Genomic DNA, 15375 nt, shown 5'->3' with positions numbered 1-15375 from the left:
TTCCAAACACAGGTTTATTGAATCCAAACCGATTAAGAGCTTTCACCAGCAAGTCTGACTTCATCAGAATAATGACCATAAAAACCACAAACCTTATATACCCTCCCCCAGCACAGGTGATATGACATCACATCCTCAAAATCTAATACATCACATCCTGAATGCATAAAAACATAAAAAACTTTAGAAATATTGTTGTTAAAAAACCTGGATACTGTAAAATATACCCATAACAATACCTAAGAAAAGTAACACATAATATAAATCACAAAATGTGAGAAAAAATGGCCCCATATCTGAACTACATATAAAACATAGATCTGAGCTTCAACAAGGGCATAATACTAGTACGGTCATTAAGGCCAGGGTATGAGCCAGCATTAAGTTTGATTTGCCATTTTAATTCCAAGAACTCTAAATAATCATTCAATGGCCCACCCCAAGGCCCTAAATCAGTGTGGTCAATGACAAAAAAACTAAAAAAAATGAGTGGCATGTTTTTCCACATGATTGTATAGGGCATTCTTTTTGTTTTTACACTTAATGTCATAACAGTGCTCATATACCCTTTGCTTAAATGCCCTTTCTGTTTTGCCCACATAGAATCCATCACACAACCCACACTTAGCTATGTACACTACTCTTTTTGAAAAACAAACATATTTCTTAATGGGATATATAAACTATAAACCCATAGTTCTTGATGTACAAGGAATCACCTTCCAATATAAATGAACATTGTCCACACCTACCACATTTAAAGCAACCACCTTTTGTATTTCCTTTCCTAGGCCTTTCCAACAAAGTTTTAAAACTGGAATCTTTTTTGTAAACAATAATTGGTTTCTCTCCTAAAATCTTAGAAACTTCTTGATCCAACATCAAAACTGACCAAAATTTTTACAGAATATTTTTGATGTCATAAAAATTAAGAGGAAAAAGGTAAAACACAAGTTCTAGCAAAACTATTGTTCATTATTTTGTCACTTGAATGAGAGCTATTAGTCCCACCATTATAGAATAAAATTTTGGCAATAGCACCCATTTGTCTTTTGATTTTAACCTCATTTTCAATAGCTTTGACAAAACCCAAAGGGTATCCTCTTTTTGTGAACATATTGTTTACCTTGTTGCATTCAGCTTGAAAATCGAGTTCATCTGACACCATTCGGCGATTCTGACAAATTGCCCCTTCACCAGTGCCTTTTTCTGGTGAATTGGGAGCCAACTGTCAAAATGTAGAAGTGTGTTGGAATAGGTGGGTTTTCAATATAGTTTGGAAACAAATGTTTTTTTCTCATAGTCTTTGACAATGGTGACATCAAGGAAATTTAGTTTGTCCTTATCAGTATTTAAAGTAAACTTAAGAAAATCAGTAGTGTTATTGATATACTGACAGAACTCCCCAAGTTTTTCTTCACCACCCTTCCATAAAAGAACTATATCATCCAGGTAGTAGCCATAGAGAGCCCAAAGGTCCCTATAGCAGGAGTTCATAATGTACTCCTCCTCCCAGTAAGCCAGTACAAAATTGACAAAAACTGGGGCACAACAGACTCCCATGGCCACTCCTTGAATTTGTCTGAAAAGATGTTCATCATAACTCAGAAAGTTGTTCTCTAATATCAGTTCCATACAAGTCCTAAGAGTATGGTTGTTATTAAACCCTAACTCAGTGTGCCTGTTCAGATATTCATAGAACCAATCCAGCCCCTCCTCATGTGGTATGGTATTACTGAGAATAGGTCTTTTATATCTAGAGTGGCCATAATCAGACCATCATCATACATGTCCGGTTGTATCTTACTTATAAAATCCCAGGAATCCTTTATAATCAAAGACCTCTTTTCCACTATGCCCTTAAGTTAAAAATCAATGTATCTAGCAAGGCAGTATGTTTTTGAAGCCTTGGAATCCACTATGGAATGAAGAGGTGGGCTGGCAATGGACTTGTGTATCATCGGGATGCCGAAGATAGTGGGTGTTCTGGGGTTCTTGAAATCTAAAAAGTCATGGACATCAAGACTAATCTGCCCATTAAGCAACAATTCCTCTACAGTAAGGTCGATATCCCTGTAGGCTAAATTCATTTCATTAACTGAAACTTCACAGTAGGTGTTACTATACAATAATTCAAGCATTTTGCTATTGTAATCCATAATGTTCATGATGACAATCCCACCTCCTTTATCAGGTTTCATGAGTCTGATGTTATTACAAATCATGTCCTGTAACAGACTCCACTCTCTCTCATCTAGGTTGTTGGTGAAGCCCTTCTGATTACTTTTTAATACTTCTCTAATGTCATTTTCACAGAGTGTTTCAAAAATTGACACTAAAGGATGGGTGGGTGGAATAAAAGTGCTGGGCCTGTGCGAACAATTAAGGCCATCAATAGATGTTGTGTTACCAAAATGCACACCTAAATTTAATTTCCTGACAAGCATTTTAAAATTCAAAATACTGTCAACAATATTAGCATGTCTACCAGGAACAAAATTCAGGCCTCTAGAGAACAGGTTAGCCCACTTAACATCAACATTTACTTGGCTGTAATTATAAATAGTGAAATCAGCATCAACAATCTGAATAATGGTTACAACCTGGTCAATAGGTTCAATTATCTCTGGTAAGCTCCCCTCCCTCACCTCCATTGTTGGTAATGATTGCTGTAAGAACCAGTTCTCACCCCCCACTGGTTCCTGATACTCTCGGACCTCCTCAATGGAGGGGATCTAAAGGGACATACCTTTTTAAATAATCATTAACTTCAATGTTCTTATTAACATCCTTGTTACAGGCTAGCTGTTGTTCACTAAAATACCTAGCTTCTTGTCCCCTAGGTGGATCAGGGTAAGCCTTACCAGCTTCATAATCACCCTTGTCCCTTTTTAATTTATGTTGTTTCCTTATTTTCAAGTCAATTAACCCATCATCTACATGTTTAAAAATGTTATAAAAATCATTTTTATTTACATTGAAACAACAAATCTTTTTTAATATAGGATTCAGTCATATCAATGTCTCTGATAGTTGACGCCATTTTTCTGTTATTGTCAGCAATAATAATCTCTATTTGTTGAAGAAGGCAGTCAAATTCTGATGTAATTGTGAATTTTTAGTGCGACCGGAAGGATATTTCCAGTGTCAGACCTTTTGGTATTTGTTCACGATTAACACACTCCTGAAGATACGAGTTTTCAAGTTGGAGTTTTTTGTATTTAAAGATTATGTCCTGAAAATGGTCTAGTTGTTGATGCATAGTCAAAGTGGATTCATCCTGCTGGTCACCATTATCGTCAAGCCTCGTCTCATTTCTTAGCCATTCATCAGCTGAAAAAGACATCGCAATTGCGTCACTTTCACTTGGAGACATTTGTCTAGACCCTGTAGTAGAACCGGAAGGGTTATTCAACCCAGCAGAGTTACTCTGTGTGCGATCACTGTTAGTACAAGGTCTCTGTGCTGGAGTAATGAAGGAAGAGTCACTAAATTGCGAAACAGTAGCGAGATTGTTATTATTAGTTGCTTCAGCACTCTGCTGCTGAAATAAAGTGTCATCCTTTTGATTAAGGTCCTTAAATGAGTAGCTAAAGAAGCTATAGCTTCAGCCAAAGAAGTTATATCCATGCTGCTTGAGGTGTTATTGGATGAGCCTCCTTCCATACAGTCAAAGCAAAAAAGTCCAAAAGCACAAAACACAAACCAGGAAGCACAAAAGTAGAAGGGAGTCCAAATACACCACAAAGCAGGTATTTCCAAACACAGGTTTATTGAATCCAAACCGATTAAGAGCTTTTGTCAGCAAGTCTGACTTCATCAGAATAATAATCATAAAAAACACAAACCTTATATACCCTCCCCCAGCACAGGTAATATGACATCACATCCTCAAAATCTAATACATCACATCCTGAATGCATACAAACATAAAAAACTTTAGAAATATTGTTGTTAAAAAACCTGGGTACTGTAAAATATACCCATAACAATACCTAAGACAAGTAACACATAATATAAATCACAAAATGTGACAAAAAATGGCCCCATATCTGAACTACATATAAAACATAGATCTGAGCTTCAACAATGGCATAATACTAATACAGTCATTAAGGCCAGGGGATGAGCCAGCATTAAGTTTGATTTGACATTTTAATTCCAAGAACTCTAAATAATCATCCAATGGCCCACCCCAAGGACCTAAATCAGCATGGTCAATGGCAAAAAATGAGTGGCATGTTTTTCCACATAATTGTATAGGGCATTATTTTTGTTTTTACACTTAATGTCATAACAGTGCTCATATACCCTTTGCTTAAATGCCCTTTTTGTTTTGCCCACATATCAAGACCAAATTGTATTCATATATCAAATGTTACTGTGCTTGTCAATTCTGGTTGGGGAACAGATTATTTGAGAAAAAAAAAGAGGTTAATAAGGTTGGATGGGTTCCTCAGAGGTGCAGTTAGACCAGTCTAGGTTAAAGTCTCCTAAGATGATTGTTTCTTGGTAAAATGTGGAGGCAGCCCAGAAAAGAAGGTTTTCAATTATGGAGGCATTGTCAGCAGGAGGATATAGGCTGCTATTAGGAGAATGCTTTTGTTTGTGTTTAGCTGTAAGTGGGAGACTAATATTTCTGAGTTTCTGAGATCAAGGGAGTAGCTATCTATACGTTCCAGGGTAAATATGTAGCTGTTATATGAGTGATTGAGGAAGTTTTTAATGACAGAATTTCCTTGTGGATGGGGTGTGTGTTGGGGTTGAGGGCCTGGATTTGAGTGTATGTCCCCACCTAGATTAAGTAGAGATAATATGAATAAAAATAAGTGTGAGAATTTGGGTATCAGTTTGGCGTATTTGCATTGTAGATGTGTAGTTGCCTGTGTGTGAGTGTATTTCACTGAAAAGAGTTCTATGTAGGAATTATTACATAGGTGTGAAGATATTTGAAAATCTGTGGGGGTGGTTTTGTTGGAATGTTGATTGATCTAGTGGAATAGTATATCTATGTGACTTGTTTATTGTGGTAGGAGGTATTTAGATAGGTTGTAGTGAGTAGGCTGAGCTGTGATGTGAGTTGGAGTAACATATTGACTGTACTATGGGACGAGTAAATAGAAAGTCTGTATGGGATAGGAGGTGAGAGTTAACTAGGAAGTGAAGTTAATAGTGTTATAGGATTTGAGAACAGTTACAGTTGGAATTTGTGATCAGATGGTTAGGAGGATGTGATTGGTTAATAGGACTGGAGGTGTGACTCTTTGGGGTTGGGCCAGGTCACCGCAGGAGACTGTGAAAAAAAAACAATCTACCAAGAGCTTCAAACTTGTTGCAGTTGTAAGTATTCTTATTAGTACCCGTGAGACAATACAGCTTTCCGGTTTTATATTGCACTGCATTTGTCACCTATAGGAGCTTCACCACTATATAGTAGAGAAAGTATTCTACAGCAAGATCAGAGTGCAAAGAAATCAGAAGAGGGAATGAGAGAGCAGTAGCAGTGAGAGAGCAGTAGCATTAAGGTTTGGTGTGTGCCCATAGTCTTTACTACAGAAAAAAGTATTATAATCCAGGATTTAGAGATACATTAATTCCCTCTTCTATATTTTTCTAACAGTGATGCTTTCTGTCCTAATATAATTTCCTCTATTTGATGCTTCCATGAGGGCATTTTTGTGGTAAGACTTTATCTGTTATTAATTTAGGTACACAATAATATATCCCCTTTGCTTCTGTTACATGACATGAATTTCTATTAATAGTCTTGATTAGAGTGTTCATTTCTTTTATCAGGCTTCTAACATTTTGGGTCCTATTGACTTTTTGTAATCTATTTGTTTCATCAGTCTTAATATGTCTATCATTCTCTTTAAATCAAGCAACTCTCCCCTTAGATCATTTTCTTCTAAACTAAGGCCACATTCTTTGATATTCTTCATATTGATCACGGCTGCAGTAGCCTTAGCTATATGGATTATACAAATCAAACTGTGAAAGATTTTGCATAGAATGTAGACAAGTGTTCCTTTCTTTCATTCCTTGTCATTAAGTGACATCTGTGATAATTTTTAAAGTCTCAGTTAGAGATAATATCTTATTCCAGGGATTTTTGCTCCATATTTTTGGCTCAATTCTCAGTTCCTTTATGTTAATTTCCATCAAAGCTGTTTCTTTCAAGAGGCACAAAAATATTTCCACTGTTGGTTCAGATGATGATTTCCATTTTCCTGTAATGCATTTTCTTGCCACAGCCAATATAGTCCATAATAGATACAAATCATTGTTTAGATACAGATCATTGTTGTTCATTTCTATTTTTTTCATTAACATTTAACAAGATTAAAGATGCTGTTAATATAAATGTGTCTGAATATGTAGTGTGAAAAAATTTACTTATTTCTTCCCAAAAGTTTTGAGTTTTATATCATCATATGACATATATATCCAATTTACTTCACATTTTTGTAAACACCTCCAACATGTAACTTCTTTGGAAGAATTAAACTTGGCTAATTTGTTAGGAGTAAGAAATGATCTATACAGAAATTTCCACATATAAATCTTCCAAAATTGTGAATTAGAAGTTAATTTTATGGAATACAATAAATTAGTTTTACTTTCCATAGATAGATCTATTATGTGGGATTTTGTAATAATTCCAGTAGTTTTGATGGGTTTTAACTTTATAATTGATTACAATTTGGTAAAGATTTGAAGTTATATTTGCCCAATTGTAATTGTTATAAATAATTTCAAACATTAGTTTTATTATTTTGAGAGTTGTTTTAAATGAGGAATTATTGATTATAACACATAGATCTTGAACATGTGATAATACACTTTACAGTACTAGCCAGTCATTGTTTGTAATATCATATGTATTTAACATATGTTGAAAATCTAGTACTTTATGATTGCTTATACAATGTTGACAACAGATACATTTTTTGTCTCCCAGTTGGTGAAACTGCTTTTATGCATCTTGTTAGTGAACTTTTTTGTAGAAAATTAATTTTGTGAGTTAATAATTCTATCCCCAATGTTATATCTATGTTAATGTTTATAAACTTTCTAAAGGAGTCATAAATATAGTTTTTATTAGTTAGATTGGCTCAATTTTATATATTATATTGAAGATTACTACTTAGAATGTGCCACAACTTGTTATTTTGGTTGTTTAACATGCGATTTTTTAGTTATATTATTTTCATTTAAGAATATAGCAGAATGAAGAGTTTTCCAATTGGAGGAGTAATTTGGGTCTATCCAGTTTATTAATGTTCTAAAGGATGAGGCTTTGATAAATGATTCTATATCTGGGAAATTAATCCCTCCTGTTTCCCAAGGTCTGATATGATGTGTGTAAGCTATTCTGTTCCTGTAAGGATACCAGAGAAATTTTAATAGGATTGCATTTATTTCTTTTAGAATTTGGTTATTTGGTGTCATGGGGATTTCTTGAGCTACATATATTTTTTTGGAAGTAATATCATTTTTTATTAACTGTAGTCTATCTTCAAATTTCAGGTATATCGTATTCCATTTGCAATGTGGGTTTTTAAAGTGCTTGTGATTTTTTTCATAATTTGAAGTTAGTGTTTTTTCTACATTTTCACATAGGGTAATTCCTAGACAATTTATGGTGGAAAATTGTTTACCTATTATATAATTAGAGTTTGACAATAAAGAATTATTTTTGTTCAGAATCATGTAGTTAGATTTTGTTTTGTTGAAATAAAGACCTGAGATTGTATAGAATTCCTCAACTTGTGTATCTAGTTCTTTTAGAGAATCTTTTGAAACAGATATGGTGAGAAGTACATCATCTGCAAATAACATGATCGTAGAATTAAATTGATCATAGATGTCTATGCTTTTATTTTAGAGTTACTACGTACTGAGGAAGCAAATAGTTCCATAGCTAATGCAAATAAGATTGGGGACATTGGACAACCCTGCTTTGCCTTTGGTTATTACTATAGGGTTTGATGTGAATGGTCCAAGTTTTACATATGCAAAGTTATCTTTGTATATATTTTTATCAATGTGATAAAGGGAGTGGGCAAATCAAAAAGTTCTAGGGCCTTGTATAAGTGATCCCATTTTAATGTGTCAAAGGCTTTTTCAGTATCTAGTGTTACTATAAGAGCTTCTTGTTTATCTCAGTTTATAATATCTATAAGAGTTAGTATTATTTGAATGTTATCAGAAGTACGTCTATTATATATAAAACCTGTTTGGTCTTAATTTATGATATGAGTCAGGGATTTATTAATTCTATTAACTAAACTGGACATAAAAATGTTATAATCATTACTGAGTATTGAAATTGGCCTATAAGAATAACATTGCTCAGAGGTCTTTATTTTCCTTTATTATTGGCATGATTAATGAGTATCTCTATGAGGGGGAATTTTATTTTGAGTTTGTTCTTCGATTAGAGTTTTGTGGAATATTGATAATATTGAATTTGGAACTATTTTATATAGTTTGTTTGTTATTCCATCAATTCCTGGAGTTTTGTTGGATTTACTTTCCTTGATTTTTTCAATTACTTCCTTATAAGATATTTGTTTTAGAATATCAAGTTTTAGTTTTTCTGGTATTTTCTTGATTATAGGGAGATCTGGTTCTATGTAGGAAGAACTGTTATATGATTTTCCTGTTGTATTTTGTTCAGTATAGTGAAATTTAAAGGCATCTAGAACATCACTTATATCTGATACCTTTTAATTCGTCCTTCCTTCATGAAAAATATTTATGATGTTATTCTCTCTAGTTTGTCTTTTAATTCTCATTGCTAAGTTGTGCATATGTTTAGGAGTAGTAGCATATGAATTGAGTTTTAATTTTTCTAATGCTAGATTAATCTTATGATTTAGAATTTCATAATATTTTTATTTAACTCTCCTAGTTCATTTTTGTTCTTGGATATAGTTGTCAGATTCTAATTTTTGATTTTTCTAATTTGCTCCTGAATGTTGTGCAATTCAGATTCTCATTCTTTTGATTTATTTTTGAACCAAATCAAAATGTTGCCATAGAAATAAGCTTTCATTGTGTCCCATACTATTACAATATTTGTTTCCTCAGTATAGTTAGCATCTAGATAGGATTGCAATTCCGAGTCTAGCCATGTTTTAAACTCTTTAAGTTTTGTAATATAAGCTGGAATCCTTGTCATATATGATAAACTCTTGTAATTTGCTTGTAATTTAAGAATAAGTGAGTTATGATCTCATAAGGGACACAGAGTTATGGAGAAATTAATTATTTTTGTGTTTAATTCTTGGGAAATAAATTTTTTTTTATTCTTGTTTGTGTGTTGAATCTGTGATCCTGATGTGAAAATAAAAGTGAATTAGAGTCTTTGTGACTATATTTATCTATTAAGTTTAGGTTTTCTGTCCATCTTTTAATAGTTTTTGCTATGGGAATAAGACAAATGTTTCTTTTGTTTGTGGTTTGAGAATTATCTAAGATACATTTGAAGTTTCCACCTACTATTAAATGTCTCTTGTATACTTTATTAATGAGATCTATATTTTTTAACTGTCCCTACACCTATGCCTGGAAATGAATATAACTTTACTAGTGTCCAAATTCAATTGTTGAATTAAAAGTACACTCCTCTGAGGCTGTTGAAGATCTGCAGTTGGCTTCTGCTTTCTTTAGCTGGACAGATAAGTTTGCCTTGGGGAAATAATGTTCATTTATTATTTTTTTTACTGATCTTTAATTACCTTTCTCTTAGGAAAGTTATTTGAAAGCTAGGAGTGTTGTCTTTTAATGGATTGTCTCAAAGATGTAACATACTTTTAAGCAAAGCATTGTTTCTGTCACTTTAAAAAGTAGTGTTCTAAATGATATACTATTTTTTGTGGACAAATTGAGTTTATTTTAAGGTTGTGTGGATGCCATAGTGTTTGAAAGTGTTTTTAATGTGGTTTTCAAACAGTGTGATGAAAGAGGCAAGTTGATCCAGTGAATCTCTATGATTTTTCAGCATCCTTTTACAAATCGCCCAAGGGATTTTCTTTCTCCTCTTCTAATTTCAGCACAAAAAACAGAATACACAGTGTTAACAGAAATCAGGTAAACAGACATTTAAGAAGTGGTACACTGAAGTCTCAAACCTCCCAAAACCAAGGACATTCCAACAAGTCTGAATGAATATTTAAGAGACCTTGTGACCCCCTTCCACCCTGGCTCTCTTTCTCTACAAGCAAGTCTGAATTTCCATTATTCTCTTTGGCAACAGAATGTTTCAGACAAATGGGTTCTGATAATAATTCATTGGGATTACAGATGGCAGTGGGAGGAAGTTCCTCCTTTCCGAGGGGGGGGGGGCATTCCTCATCCTACAAACAAGACTGTTTTGTTTCCACCTGTTCTTCATCACATGTTATCCCAAGAAAGGATAGAACCAGTTCCTCCAAATAAACTCCTGGAGATCAGTTCTGGATCTTTCTTTCCTAAACCTGTTCATGGTAGTGCCGAAATCCAAATTATGTCACTTCACAACTCCTTCTTCCTCTTTCAAGTTGCCTGGTTACACTAGACTTAAAAGATGTTTATCATCACATTTCTAGTCATCCATACTTCAGGCTTTTCTTAAGGTTTTGTGTCCTTTGGACTATCCACTGCACCAAGACTGTTCACAAAGTGTTTACCTCCAGTTATAGTTCATTACAGGCTAGAGGGTATCCACCTTTTTCATTATGTAGATGACTTGCTTATCTTTGTAGAGTCTTTTTCAAAATGTCAGGATTTGCTCTCTTGGGTGAGAGATCCCTTGCACAAGCTGGGATTCCAAGAGAACATTTAAAAGTCTTTCTTGACTCCCTCACACAGGATTATGTTTCTCAGATGTCAACTACACACCTCAGTTAAATAATCTTTTCCCCCACAAGAAAAAAAATAGATCTTTATTTAGAGCTATTTTGAAGGGTTTCAACTCAGACTTCAGTCACTGTAAGAGAATACCTTAGGATTTTAGATCTTATAGCATCTGTGATTGTCATGATACCCCTGGCAAGACTCCACATGAGAAAGATACAGTGGTAGCTTAAATTTCTTTGGTCCCAGCATCAATACCCTTTATTTTTTCAGATACCAGAACTGGGGTTTGCCAGAAGAGAAATCACTTGGTGGAGACAACAGATATCCTTAAATCAATGTTACCCTTTCTCCTTTCCTGCTCCAAAGCAGTCAGTTACCACAGATTCATCTGATTTTTTGACTGGGGAGGAGTTTCTGGAGAGATGAAAGTACAGGAATGTGGGACACCAAGGATTGATACAAGTATATAAATATCAAGGAGATGCTTGCCCTGATCAAGGCACTCAGTTATCTGAAACATATTTGGTTCCCAAGAACTCAAGTGGTTGCAGACAATACCACAGTGATGTGGTATATCAACAAGCAAGGGGGTCCAAGTCATACCCCCTTTGCAGACTAGCCATGTTAACTTGGGATCAAATTTTACTGCACAATCTTACTCTACAGGCATCCTATATTCCATCAGAGTAAAATTGTGTGGCAGACAAACTGAGCAGGACCAGGGCAGAACCTCACAAATGGAAACTTGATCTGGGGGGGTCTTCCAAGATTTGATTCATCTCCAGGGTGCTCTCAAGTAGACCCCTTTGCCTCCTTCTGAACATTCAACTGACAAAATTGTGTTCCAGGACTCCAAGCAAGAAGGTCTGGAAGACAGAGGCCTTTTCTTTTCTTTGGACAGGAATGATCTTGTATGCTTTTCCACCATTTCTACTAATATCCAGGTTAATTCTGAAGATTCAGAAGGAATCCCACAAGATGACTATGGTGACTCCCGTCTAGCCCAGGCAATCATGATTCTCCCTTCTTTTAGAAATGGCTGGGGGAATTATGGCAAGCTTAATCAAAGAACTGATCTAATCACACAAGAACAGGAGTGTTTGATATATCCTGACATCTATCATCTTCATTTGACTGCTTGGATAATAAGGTCTTAATTCCTTTTAAGCAACTGTTTCCTGAGGACGTGCAGCAGGTACCAATGGAGACAAGAAAGCTTGCTACTAGAAAGTCATACATTAGAAAATGGAAGAGGCCTTTTTAGTTGGTGCCAACAACATAACCAGAACCCATTTGGGGTTAGCTGTTCAACTGTTTTCCAATTTTTGTGTGAGTTAATCTCCTATGACCTTTGTTATTCCTCTACCAAGGTTAATTTTTGAGCCATTTCAGCGTGTCTGGCCGTAGATCCTCCTATTTCAAGGTAGTTGCATGTCAAAATGTTCTTGAAAAGGGTTTTGCATAACAGGCCTCCAAGTAAACTTGTCCTTGGGAATTTAATTTTGTGTTAGCAAAACAAACACTTGCTCCATTTGAACCAGCTAATCTGGCAGACTTGAGGTTTTAAAATGGAAAACAGTTTAAACAGTTTACAGGATAATAGTTTTATTAATTGCCCTGACTTCTGCAAGAAGGGTGTCTGAGCTACAAGTTCTTATGATGAGTCAGCCCTACCACATTTTTTACAAGGACAGGGTTTCTAGGAAAACTAGTCCTTCATTTATGAGTAAAGTGGTATCCAAGTTTATTTTAAGTCAGGCTATCAATCTCCCCATTTTCTTTCCTGAACCTAAAAATGAGGGAGAAAGGATACCCACAGACAGCTCAGGTAGTATTTGACAGAAATAAATCTTTTGGATCATTAGATCAAATTTTCTTTCCTTGAGAAGGTAGGAAGATGGGATAACCAATATCAAAACAGACTATTTCCAAGTGATAGTCTGAGGATATTAACTTTTGTTATAGTCACCATGACTCTTACAAGGACCTTGGCTTCTACTATGGTGTTTTGGAAAGGGTTGGATTCTAGAAGTATTCTAGATGCTGCAACTTTGTCCTACGTACATATTATTGCAAAGCACTATTGGATTCATTCTCTAGTTCTAGATCATTCTTTGCTAGGACCATTATCCAGGTGCTCCTGCACCCTTCCACCTCCCAAATATAGTTAGCTGTGGTAATCTACCCATATAGCTAAGCAACTGCAGCAGTGATCAATATGAAGATCATAACACAGTTGTGTAAGCTGAACTTACCAGAACAGTAGAACAGTAGCTGCTTGAGTGATCACTGCTGCAGTATCTGCTTCCTCTCTCCACCCCCATGTTTTTTCTTGTGTTTTTATATGAGGGTGTGGACACTTATTTTTTGTTATTCTTAGCCTTGCCTTTTCGGGGCTCAGCCTCCCTCTATCTGCTAGAAGGAAAGCTCTGAAGGGTTTCTTGTCCAAACTTGTCTTTTAATCAGCTCAGCTCAATCTACTTGAAGTCTCAGACCATGGAAGGTGCCCTGAAGCTTTGGAAGCTGGCTGGCTGTTGTATCCTTGGGAGGCTATAACCTATATAACTAAGGCTACTGCAGCATTGATCATTTGAGCATCTACTGTTATGGTAAGTTCAGCTTACACAACTGCACTTTTGCCATTTCCTTCAGGCATTCTACAGAAAGTTCCAGAACATCTTTCTGTGACATATTTTTTTTCAGCTGTATCCTGCATCATCCACTGCTCTTTAATATGGGAATTCACTGGCATTTCACCCAACAGTTACCACTGTTTCCTGCTCCTTCCCTTGCTGTGCAATTTGAACTGATCTTTTGTACTGGTTTCCTACTGAAGGCTTCAGAGTATCTTCATGTGGCAACTGATCAGATGCTTCCTGTTCAGCTTAATTTGTGGACTCATTGTTCCATCATGCTATGACATTGCCAGTGATGGATTTTCTAGACTAAATCCTTCACATTTTGCAGGTAATCTATAACTTCAATTTCTATTTCTTTAACTTCTCCATTACTAATCCTCTTTTTTACTTTCCTCTCTGTTTTCTTATTATTTGAATTATAAGATTTTCCATATTTGAATGCCTTTGCCTGTATTTCTCTTCAAATAACTTTTTAGCTGTTTTTTGTATTGTTAAGTTTTGCTTTCTCCTTTCCGTAAATACTGTATCATAGCACGTCTTTTTTTCTTTCTCATGTCCATATTTATTTTTCAGATGTCTCCTATTCCACCTCTTTCTCCATACTTTGGTGATTCATTGTTCCAACATGTTGTGATATAACCTAAGTTAGACTTTCTACACTAAATCCTTCACTTAGCAGGTGTTCTATAACTTCAGCTTCTATTTGTTAAGCTTCTGCTTTACTAATTATCTGTTCTACATTTCCCATTGTTTTATTTTTTGTATTGTGACATTATCCATATCTGGGTGCCTTTGCCTGTAGTTGTCTTCAAATATCTTTGGATCTGCTTCTTGAAGTGAAACTTCTTATGGGATGATGTGAGAGCTTGGAGTGAAACCAAAAAGTGAAATGGAAGTATGGAACTCTACTTTAGCTTTTCAACCACACATACACACACACACACACACACACACACACACACACACACACACACACACACACACACACACACACACACACACACACAGTTTCAGAACGAGTGATTCCCTCAAAGCAGTAATATCAGTTGAAAGGTTCCATACCTCTCGACCATACTGCTCAAACTCTTACCACAAGAAATCTGAACACAGCCACAAATAACTGGGGAACAAAGGACCAAAAATAGGGATGGATTTTAAATATTGCTCTTATAAACTTAGAAAGCTGCTAGAATAACAGGGTTTCCCTTAGCATGCATTTTCTGAAGCAGAGGTTTGCGTGTGAGAGAGTGAGTCTCAGCAGCGGCAGTAAAGTGCTTTGCATACCTCTGTACCTGAAAGTTGAAGAAATCAGGATAAAGCATAAAATAAACTCCCAGTTTCACTATCCGTCCATGCAGGACTAGCTTAGTCCTGCACGGAAGTGGCCATTTAGGAGCAGGATAGCAGTGTGCCATCCATATCAATGAAGGCGCGCTGCCTGAGCTCCTAAATGGACATGGAGCATGTATGAGTGCAGGGGATGTGCCTGAGAGCAGAGCTCTCAGAATATGCATGCCCCTGCAATCAAGAAATGCAGGTTTGGAATAAAATGAGTGAGACCACTCATAGGTGTTCGCACACCCGCAGCAACATCCCCCCAAGTTTATAAGAGCAAAATATAAAGAAGCTTTTTTTATGAAACAGATTAAATGTAACCATAGGTGCATGGGTTTGCCCATCGCTTAGCTACGTTTAATGCAGCTTAAATGGCACAAGAGGATAAAAAGCAAGATATATGCAAATGAGGCAGTACTGCAATATTGTAGTGGGCAGAGAATTTGCCATACGAGCAGTCATTCCCGGTTCGAGTCCCACTACAGTACATTCCATTTTTCATGTCAAATCACTTTATGACCAATATTTTTTGTTGCATAACCTAGTAAATAACATA

The sequence above is a fragment of the Protopterus annectens genome, chromosome 2.part0 (assembly GCF_019279795.1).
Source record: "Protopterus annectens isolate FY-2018-M chromosome 2.part0, PAN1.0, whole genome shotgun sequence".
In the NCBI taxonomy this organism is placed as follows: Eukaryota; Metazoa; Chordata; order Ceratodontiformes; family Protopteridae; genus Protopterus; species Protopterus annectens.
This window is presented reverse-complemented; position numbering follows the sequence as displayed.